At 39.2% G+C, this 8007-nt stretch overlaps 2 non-coding genes across 2 annotated transcripts; both read right to left on the bottom strand.

The window, feature by feature from the left end:
• Positions 1 to 1265: 1265 nt before the first annotated feature.
• Positions 1266 to 1338, bottom strand: trnak-uuu (transfer RNA lysine (anticodon UUU)). Its single transcript has one exon. It is a non-coding gene; the product is annotated as a tRNA-Lys (tRNA).
• Positions 1339 to 7918: 6580 nt separating this feature from the next.
• trnay-gua (transfer RNA tyrosine (anticodon GUA)) lies at positions 7919 to 8007 on the bottom strand. The gene is given in 2 exon segments: positions 7919 to 7955; positions 7971 to 8007. It is a non-coding gene; the product is annotated as a tRNA-Tyr (tRNA).

Below are 8007 nucleotides of genomic sequence, written 5' to 3'. Positions count from 1 at the left end.
TAGGATGACAAGAATGGGATTCTTTGGTTGTTTGAGTACATACTGTAAATCAAAGACACTGCGTTCAGCATATTCACATCAGGCACTCGGACAGAGATAAACCCAGAGAAAGTCTTCTCACATTTTAATCTGTAACTGCAGGATTCAACAAATTGTTAATTATCTCAACTTCACTTACAATTTTTAAACAATTTACAAAGCCCACAGTGGATGACATTTGGTTCCGGCACACATCAGTTGCTTGGAATATCATTGTAATATTTAATTTGCTTTCCTGTCACACCAATTTATTAATAATGAAGTTAAGCAATACACGTTTGTTTAAAACATGTCATTTATTATTGATACAGTTTCATTCTGTCTTTATTAGGAGCTGTATCACAGCTAATGCATGTAAAGCCTTAAGTATGTGATAGTGAGAGTTCAGTTATCCCAGGGAGTGAAGAGAACTGAAATTTAGTAAATACATATTTTAATAGAGTGTAAATCTTCAAAGTGTTCTGTCACTTCAAAAGCAAATTACAGGAGTAGGGATTGAACCCTCATAGACATTTGCTTATTGAGCTTAAGTCCAACACCTTAACTACTCAGCCATCCCAAAAAACAGTTTTAGCCCTCTGTTACACAGTTCATTGAATATATTTGTTCATTGACTATATTAATTTAATATATTTGTTATATTTTTGAATGGAATGGGACTGTACACTGGTGGTTCCCAGGGGAAACAGGGTTATTGAGCCATTGGGTATTCTGAGAATAAATTGGGTGGGTGAATGTAACCGTGTGGTAAAGTAAAACAGTCTTCTTAGATGAAGCGCTACAGATGCAGCCCCTGCAAGTGTATAAGACTTACATTTATAGTACTGCTGACACAAATGGAGCCTCTACATCAGACCGAAATAGCGATGTGTTCGCTTAGTTGTGCGTAGGATCTCCTCATGAATCTGTCTCATTCATCAGTGGAAATAGAAGCCGTCACTGTAAACTCGGACGTGATGTTCCACAGATGTACAGTGTGCCTTTCCTCTTGTTGTATTCAAGAGTACTCACTGTGTGAGCTCCTCACTGCGTTTCCTTTTCTTTTCCTGTGATTATCTACGTGGAGTGTGGTGACAAAATAGTCTTGAACATTTTCGGTTTGTGAAAGGAAACACTAAAGAAAATACAAGTGATTAACTTTTAAAATATCGACAGTACAGCTAGAAGAGTGGAAGATAAAATACGATTTATAATTAAATTCACAATACACTTAAGGAAAACACAAATGCCCGAATAGGGTCTTGAACCCTGAACCCTCAGATTAAAAACCTGATGCTCTACCAACTGAGCTATCCGGGCTCCGGATGGTGAATGACACTGTCGTGATCCTCGCAAGTCACATGTCTCTTCTTGTGCCGAAGCGCAGTCATACAGTACCTGACCCGTCTGGAATGTCTACTGACAGACTTTATCCAGAAGCGACGGCACCACTCCCAGTAGAATGAGTGAGAAATACAGCATGACATGGGGAGGTAAGGGGCTCCCACAATTCATCTTTCCTCACATTACTGATTTTTTCAATAGCATTTTGACCTTTTTTCACATTCAGATTTTTTTGCATTTAATCTTTTAATCAACAAGATTAAGAATGAAAACAAATGGAACATTTTTTGGAACAACAATTAAAAAAACTTTCAATGCCTTGGTTCTATAAGTGTGCACACTTTTTTGTTAAAAATTAAAAAAACATTTTGTTAAAATTCAATAAATAGTCTATCAGCAGCAGGAAATTATTCTGAAAGGAAGATTTTTTTATATCATAAACTGTAAAAGAGTTTACAGGTCGTATCCTTCGCTTTGTCTTTTAAATTAAGCGTTCGGGGTTCAAACCTGTGTTCGGACTGTTGTGTTTCTTGAATTTCTTGTAATCATCAAATGTCGTTGTTTTTTTCTCGGTTGTACAATGGAATTCGTGCAGCTTTCAGCTCAGTGCGGAGTGCAGAAGGAGGACTCGCTTACTGAATGATCTCTCAAGAAATCCCGGGTGAGATTCAAAAGGTGTTTTCTTCAACAGCCACGACACGTCTGAAGACCTCTGGATTTCCTGAATATGACATAAAATTAGTTCAAATCATTTGGTAGTTAACAGAACTAAATGCTTTAGAGGTACATTTAAAACAGCAGAGCAACACCATAGCACTTCGAGTTTGCCAGAGTTTAATTGTGTGAACTTGGCTCTCTATGAACATGAGCAACGAGTTCACATTCAACAGAAGATTGCAATGCGAGCACAGAAATATAAAGCACCTGGAGATGCCGGGATCTCATACATGCAAAGCATGCGCTCTACCACTGAGGTATATCCCCAACAGACTTATTAACGGAACTGAGATGTGCTGATGCTCTCTGAACACAATCCACCACTAACGAAGGATGCCTGCAGTTTCCCACTTTTGTGTTTCCTCTACTACAGAGTAAATTCATTGGAATTAAGAAATAATGAAAGAAAAATAACCGCATTGAAGCTTCCAGAGATTGGTTAAAATGAATCCGTTATTTTTATATCCAGTCACACGGGCGACGATGATTGATTTATCGACGGGGAGTGCTTTTTTACCTCCTCACTCGACTGCCTTGATTAAACTACGCATAGAACAACAGCAGTACTGATGATTCTCATGGACCGACTTGTTTTGTACAACTTGAGTGATAAAGTCCTGTCTGCAAATATTGTAGAAGAACGAAAAAGGGCAAAACAACACTCCAACCACAGGAATGGTAACAGGAAGGATCATGTTATTTAATATGTCCTTTTGAGATGCCTTGTCAACGCACACAGGCGTTAGAGCTGGACAAATAATTGATAGTGGTGTTTGTAAACAATCATGGAACATTATTTCTAAACCAGGAAGAAAGGAGCAGACTTAAACTTTAAGAGACAGAAACGACACCTTATCACAGCTACATTAATTAAAATGACATCACAACAAAAGAGCGAAGCCTTGAGTGAATCAAATTAGTTTTCATTGGACGTCTGTCTCTTCATAACTTTGTAGGTGAGAGGGAGGATTGCGGAAATGTGCCGGTGTTTCTCAGAAGTGCGTTGGTGGTATAGGTGCCTTCTAAATAATTGAACCGGGTTTGAATCCCGGTAAGTGCATTCCCAAATCCTTTCAAGAAAATCTGTGATCCGGTAACGTATCTTTTGAAACTAGCATTCAAGGTAGGATACGTGTTCTTAAACACCAAAACACTCTATAAGGAAAAGGCAGATCTCTGTACACAAGACGGCAGTGCGATCTTAGAATTCCTGTGTTGTTGACGGATTCAGACTCCTTCTCAGAGGTCTTTGCTCGCCAAATAACTTTGCAGCTGAGGAAGAGCACCCCGGAAAATACCAAACACAACCAGCGAGCGTGTTGGTTGCTCTTGCTCTTAATGCAAGGAGCTGTTTTTTTTAACTATTATTAGCCAAAAACAGCAGCACAGGTAGGTCGCATTTGTGATTGTGTCACTTCTCTGCTTCAGCAAGGTCAATAAAAGACTCTGAAAGTAGTAAAGCAAAACTGAACTCAAAATCATATTAGGAATTCTGAGCGATATATCCATACAGGTAATCCAATAAGAATGTTGAAATATTTGAATATCATCTCTCTACATATTTCGCTGTTTTTTACCCGGAGTAAAACTATTGGATTGAAGGAATGCTAACCGCTGGGTTAAATGTATAGTTGTTACTTGGAGAAATCTGTAAACTCGTGATCTTATATGTTTTAAAAGACAGCACAGGAAAAAACGACAGTGCTGATTATTTTCCGGAGACGGAGCACAGATGACCTATCCGAGCTAATTGATAAAGCCCACCCAGTGGATACTCTAGCAGAACGTCAAAGAACATTCACCCTGTATCCAAAGAAACCACAGGAACAACATCAGGAAGCACAATCAATTCCCCTTTTAAATCTTTCCTGTAAGGTATGCTATGTGAATTCATGAATTTAATCCTCTGATCTCTTTTGATCACGAACAAAGTATTTCTGATGGAGCGCTATGTTCAAAGATTTAATAAGCTTTACCCCTGCCAACGATTCGGCGTGAAGAATTAAAAGTTTCACAGACAAAAGCAGCTCACCACCACAGCCAATATTACCGTAAATGTACTTGCCGGTACACTATCATGTGCACTGCCTCAAAAGTGATCTCGGCAGACGTTGTTCCCTATAAAGCTGAACGTGCCAAAGAGAATTTCTGTTGAGAAAACAAAATATTTTTTCTGCCTTGATGTTAAGCTGACAGCCTGTCTTTTATAAAGTCTATCTCTAAACACCTCCCTCAGCCTAACAAAAAGCGCTTTTACTGATCGTATTGCAGGTCTTAAAACATTAACATTTGGCAGCGGTGGGATTCGAACCCACGCCCCCAGAGAGACTGGAGCCTAAAATCCAGCGCCTTAGACCACTCGGCCACACTACCTTCCTCCGTGTTCATCTTCCTCACATTGCTGGCTTGGAAAATGGCGGGGGCTTCAGCTCTTGTCGTCGGATCTAATGATATCATGACATGTGGAAGTGACTGCACCTTCATCTTCCGAGATGCTTTCTATAGCACAAACGCTACTTTCACCGGCACAAATATAGCAATAACGAAGGAGGTGGGATTCATCCTTTGTGCTGTTTGTAGGGGTGCAACTCTATGGCGATCTACTGACTTGAAGAGCAAAAATCAAAATCCTCTGCTATTACTGTTGCTTTTTTCAAAGTTTCTTCAAATCCTTCATTTGAACGTCGATTTTGAAGGATATTGATGATAATACCACATAACTTGTGGTTTTCTTGTGATCGCCAATTTTATTCAAATACCAGCCTTTTTTACAGTTCCTTGCGTGTTTCACAGGGTATAATAGCCCCCCTCGCATCCTCAACTAACATATTTTAAAATTACAATAGATTATACAGCATGCATGTTTATATTTATATTAAAATTAAAGTAAATATACAAGAATATATTCAGTGCTAACCCAATAATTCTTGTCAGGTTCTCCAACAAATCTGCGTTGTTATTTTAACATGTTTCAGCTGAGGGTGCAACAGGAGTATAAATGAATTTTCCCGCCAGCCATTCAAAGACCAAATTCCATGAGTGAACATTATTTTCTCAGAAGTTGCCGGCATTGGACTTTGCCGGTGGTATTGAATTATGTCCACAACTGTTGTAGTAGTTCCTTCTTGAAGTTCGACATGTGCAAAGCACTCGTAATATCATAGGTGTTAAAGTTCACTGAGTCTATTCGAGTCATGGTGTGTATCCCTGCCTATCACTGGAAGACGGGTAGCTTTTTTACACTCAGATTCCAATCTTCAATGCTTTGTGTGAGAGCTTACATAACTTTCAGTTTCTCACATTTTCTGACGACTGTTCCAAAGGAGCACCCTGTCAATTCCGAATACTTTTCAAAAATCTGCCTGCATGTTTGATTATTGTCATTTCATTTAGAAAAAGTTCAATATTGATCATAACTAAAGAAAATAATGATCACGAACAAAAAAGGGATAAAGATGCGAGTCGATCTTGAATCACAGCTGGGTGACACGGGCTTCTGTTCTGATATGGTTGTACGAGAAACAGGAGGAATCGCCAATCTCCTATAGAACATGAGTTGAATCAGGAGTCATGTTGTACACTCATGCATATGTCAATGCCTGACCTACATCGTAAAACTAACATTAAGTTGTCAGAGACATTCATTTTTATACAAACAAGAGACAGACCAAGTAATAATTCTACATTAGTTCAGGTGGGTAAACCTGAACTAACTAATAAACCTATTAATAATTCTACATTAACGTGTCCTACACTGATCAGACTAATTGACATGGTCTGATTCAGAGCCTGTGCAGTTCATGCTAATTACAACAAGGACAGTTCTGAACCCTCATCACCGAACTGAGCACAAGTTCAGCTGTTCTCCAGTTTTGTTACACATGGTTTTTCATTGCAATTGAGTTCAGAGCTGGAGCTGATCTCCAGACAGTACAGTGTTTTGGGTAAGTTGTCGAAATTCGCATGAGGCTGCAGACAACTTACCCAAAGTGTTTTCTATAGCTTTCAGGTGCAGTTCATTTATATAAAAGAATGTAAGTGGTATAAACGCAACAAGCCAGACGGCAGGCCAACCTATAATCTTCTGACGCGAGGCCCGGCGCGTTATTCATTACGCCACTGACCCTGCTATTGAAGTGCTAAAAAAAACACGTTTTCTACATTTTTGTCTGTTTAAAAATCACTCTCTAAAAAAGACAAAGGGTTTGTGTGTCGTGCTAAAATTCCGCTTCATTTCGAATGCAAATAAAAACCGTTAGTAAAGCATTTTGATTAAAACTGAATAATATATGAAAGGTTTCATCTATACACTTACACATAATAAGTATGCGAATAAATTCTCAGAAGAAGCCGCATCTCAGGTATTAGAGAGATTTAAAATTGGATCGGAGGATTTAGAGCCCAGACTGCACACCAACAGCTGACACAGGTCTTTTATAGAACCGTTTTGATTTCCTCTACTTTGTCCCCGTGACGTCATTGTCCTGATGCAGCCGAGCCCGACACACATCTAGTTTTTTGTCACTGGGCGCACACCCTGCGGTCCATGCGGATCCTGATACCCCAGTACAATGACGGGGACACTAAACTGTAAACAGGTGCCGTCCTTCGGCTGAGACGTAAAACCGAGGTCCTGACTCTCTGTGATCATTCAGGAGAATGGTGGCGGTGGAGGGGAGTCCCCGTTACCTGTGAAGCGGATTGAGTGGCGTATCCAGAACAGCGCTATATAAGTGTATGCAATCATCATGATGATGATGATTATTATTATAATGTAAAATGCAATAAAAAAGTCAAACTTTGATTCAAAATAGATAAATGTAAAAACTGATAAAGCTAATGCTTTTCTCAGGGCTATATCTACTTTTTTTTTTTAAAAGCGAAGTCTGTTACGATTGTGAGAGTTAGAGGTGTACCACCGGGTGCCTTCATATCGTGAGCGTCAGTCTCGCCCGTAGCTGCGAGAAGGTTAAAAGCGCCCAAGTGATCTGTAGACGATGTTCGGGGAAGAAATAATTCTGTTTTCAGCACAGGGAGTGAGAATGAGCTCAGCCCGGCTCCCAGCAGAATCCATTCTGGTTTGGTTACTGTTAGACTGTGCGTCTGAGCCTCTTTGGATCGCAACGTAAAAAAAAATTGCTCACATCGTGTGACTTCCACGACAGAAAGGAAAGATATCACTTTAAAAAATCAGAACTGAAGATTTGGATCCTTGGCCTCAATTTGATCAAATTATTAAAATAATAATTATCAAAATATCGGATTGTGTTTCTGCAACATTTCGTGCATAGTACGCCATTTTTATCTAAAACAGTCACAACGAGGGCTTTACATGCAATCTGGGGTATTTTCCCCTTTTAGATTTTTGCCACTTTATATCAAACCTGTTATACTCCCAGAAGTGCACAGTAGCTTGTACTTAATAAAAATGTACAATTCACCGCTGCTATAAACAGATGTGTGCCGTGTTTGCCTTTGTAAGCATTTGTTTAAAAAATAAGTTCACAATACGATAAAAACACAGTAAGCACAAACTTTATAATACAACGATACCAAATCAATACCAAATCATTATACCAATTAAGTAACTATCCTTTGAAAACAGAGAACACCTTTATATCTACAAAAAACTTGACATTTGTATGTATTTTTGAATTACAAAGCAGACAGTGTAGTCCCTTAATTCAAAGATCAGATCTTGGCCAAAACAAGACAATCAGACGTGGGCTGAATTCGGAACAGGAGCCTTTGCTTCGTCGTTTATTGAGCTTTTGATCAATGTCTGAATGAAACAGATTAGCTTTTTTTAACTCTTTGATTAAATTACACAAAAAGCACCTTCCTTCGAGCCGGAATCGAACCAGCGACCTAAGGATTCCCTGCTGATGCCACTACAGTCCTCCGCTCCACCAACTGAGCTATCGAAGA

Source organism: Lepisosteus oculatus, chromosome 14 (assembly GCF_040954835.1).
Source record: "Lepisosteus oculatus isolate fLepOcu1 chromosome 14, fLepOcu1.hap2, whole genome shotgun sequence".
Taxonomy (NCBI): Eukaryota; Metazoa; Chordata; class Actinopteri; order Semionotiformes; family Lepisosteidae; genus Lepisosteus; species Lepisosteus oculatus.
This window is presented reverse-complemented; position numbering and strand designations above follow the sequence as displayed.